The sequence below is a fragment of the Petaurus breviceps genome, unplaced genomic scaffold, assembly GCF_028583685.1.
Source record: "Petaurus breviceps papuanus isolate PSGF00001 unplaced genomic scaffold, PetGlider_PUasm1.0 90743, whole genome shotgun sequence".
Classification (NCBI taxonomy): domain Eukaryota; kingdom Metazoa; phylum Chordata; class Mammalia; order Diprotodontia; family Petauridae; genus Petaurus; species Petaurus breviceps.
Window position 1 is genome coordinate 6,715,510 of NW_027187332.1, and position 2,994 is coordinate 6,718,503.

At 40.2% G+C, this 2,994-nt stretch overlaps 1 pseudogene; it reads left to right on the forward strand.

The window, feature by feature from the left end:
- Positions 1-507: 507 nt before the first annotated feature.
- On the forward strand, positions 508-1,368 carry LOC138145646 (forkhead box protein R2-like; annotated as a pseudogene).
- The last annotated feature ends 1,626 nt before the right edge of the window (positions 1,369-2,994 follow it).

The following is a 2,994-nucleotide window of genomic DNA, read 5'->3' on the forward strand; positions in this document are numbered from 1 at the left end:
TTGCCCACCCCTGAAGATGATAATATAGACAGGTAAATTTAGAACTTGTTTAACGATTAACCCCAAGGACTTCTGCTCTGCCCACTGATTTCTGACATTGGAAGTCTTGAGTTTGGTTTAAAAAATCATCACAAGTTCAAGACTGTCACCGTATACTTAGTGGATAGGTATGCTAATGATGATGATGATGATGATGATGATGATGATGATTATAATCAATGTTAAAGCAAAATACATTCATGGAAAAGGCATTGTGGATTATTATGCTTTGGGAAAATGATAATTTATAATACTGATATAACAGAAACAGATCAAGTGATCTGAGGTCACATAGGAAGGTGACTGGATTATTGTGCCCATTCTCTGTTATTAAGAAAGCTATCTGGAATCACTCTGAAATACTAAGAAGTTAAAGGCTTTGTCCTCCACCTGTGTGGAGCTCAGGGCAGAGGCCAAAGGGGCTGGATCTCTGCTTGGAGCTATGTTTCTCTCCTCTCTCCTCCCAAAATGAATTCAAATGTCCAGAATCGTGAGTTCTGGGAGAGCCTACATGGAAAGATCCCAGGTCTGCTGGACTGGAAAATGAATGAGGAGCTGAAGCTAGCGACCACCACTGACCAGCTACCCCAAGATACTCCCGTGGAGTCTAATTTATGGATGTGGGTGGATCTCAACATAGTATGTCCTCCTGCTGGGAGGCAGACTTCAAAGGAAATGGATTTGGTCCATAACCCTCCATCCCCTAAAGAGGAAGAAAATACCTCTTTCTCAGAGGACAGCTTGCAACCTCAGGCCTCCACTAGCCAGCAACCCCAGGCCTCCACCAGCGAGCTGCTCCAGGCCTCCACCAGCCAGCAGCCCCAGGCCTCCACCCCCCAAAAAGAGTTCTCAGAAGAGGAGAAAGATGAGGATACCTCCATGACCCTCATATCATCCCCCAAAGTGGGATCTCTCTGAGGCTGTCGGCAACATGTGGGCACCTAGACAGGGGCCCGGTGGCCCAGACCCCCACTTAATTACTGTCAGCTAACCTCCCTGGCACTGAAAAACAGCCCTTCAAAAGGACTCAATGTCCAGGAGATCTACAATTTCACCCGACAGCACTTCCCCTTTTTCCAGACAGCTCCAGAGGGCTGGAAAAACACTGTTCTCCACAACCTCTGCTTTTGAGGCAGTTTTGAGAAGGCCCCAGTGAGCCCAGAGAAAGGGACCACTACCAGTCGTCCTCACTGCTGTCGGTGGCGGCTCACCAAAGAAGGGTACCGGCGCTTTAAGGAGGAGGTCAGAGCTTTGGCATCCGCTCGACTCCACAGTATCGAAAAGTGTATGAGTCAGCCAGAAATGATGTCTACCCTCTTTGACCTCTGACTGCCCAGGCAGCCACATCCTAGGTTCCAACTGTCTCTTCTCCTCTATCAAACTCAGAACTGGCACTTTGTATCATCTCTTCTCTGGGAGGAGGAGATGTTCTTGGGGAGAGGGAGTGGGCAGTTCTGCCCAGCTTGCCAACTGTCATTCCTTCTCCTTCATTAAACTCACTAACTGGCAAAAAAAAGCTATCTGCTAAGACTGTGATGATATAAATAGAAGTCAAAGTATTACACTACACAGAAAGCACTTATCCTGATAAGTTTTATCTAAGGGTATGACATAGCAACAAATGCAGTTAGAATTAAAGGGAAATAATTGTGGGAAAATATTTATAGCAAATTTCCCTTATAAAATTTTAACATCCAAGATATATAATGAATTGATAATGTTTATATATATATATATATATACACACACACATACATATACACACGCATATTTGTTTATATAATGTATATAATGTATACATAAGATAATGTATATATAATTCAAAACAAGAACTAGTTGATCCAATATGCAATTATAATTGTATAAACTGATAATTTTCACAAGAAAATCATTCTGTAAACAAAAAAAATGTTTCAAATAATCAACAATAAGAGAAATGAAAATTAAAACAACTCTGATTTTATCTCATCTATCAGATCAGCAAAAAAAGACAAAAGAGAATAATGGCAATTGTTGAAGTGTCCCTAGGACTACATGCACACTAATGTATTATTAGTAGGCCAGTGAAATAGTATGATCACACACATATGTACACACATACATATAGACACCTATGTATATGTGTATATATACATGCATATATTTACATGCATATATCTGCATTTGTTCTGTAAAACTTACGTATACATATATTTGCATTTTTGTTACAACTAAAAATTTAAAACAAAGTAAGTAGCCATCAATTAGGGTCTGACTAAATTAATTATGGTACATGAATATAATGGACTATTACTGTATCATAAAAAAATGGTGAACATACTGGAGTCAAAAAAACCTGGGAAGACCCGCATGAATGTGGAATGAATGAGCAGAACAACATACAATCTGCCCAATGTCAACAATGATGTAAAGAAAAGCTCCTTTAGAAGATTTCAGGATTGTGATCGATGTATTGACCAATTGTAACTTCAGAATACTGATGATAAAACAGTGTTCCCACATCTTTGCAGATATATGAATAAAGATAAAAATATATACACTTTAGAACTATTGATTTAGAGTTCATTAACATAAGTTAACTTACTGATTGGTTTTACTTGTCTAAATTCATTTATCACAAAAAGATCTTTCACTTTGATGAACTGGGCTGGTAGAGTAGGTGGGTTATTGTAATGTTAATGGAAGAGGAAGATCCCCACCCGTTAATAGGCCTAACATATGGAGTTTGTGATTACTTGGAGCCTGTGATCACATGGAGCTTGAGTCACATAGAGCCCAGTGTGTGAGAGGAGCTTGCACAAGGAGGGGAGAGAGAAACAGAACACAGAGAGAGAAGCAGCCTGCGTGGGCTGAGGGAGAAGTCTTGCCTAGGGAACTTGTTTGTGGGGAGACCTAACAGACATTTAAGACATTGGCACTCCCTGGATTAGTGATAAGTACCATGTTAAATCTTAC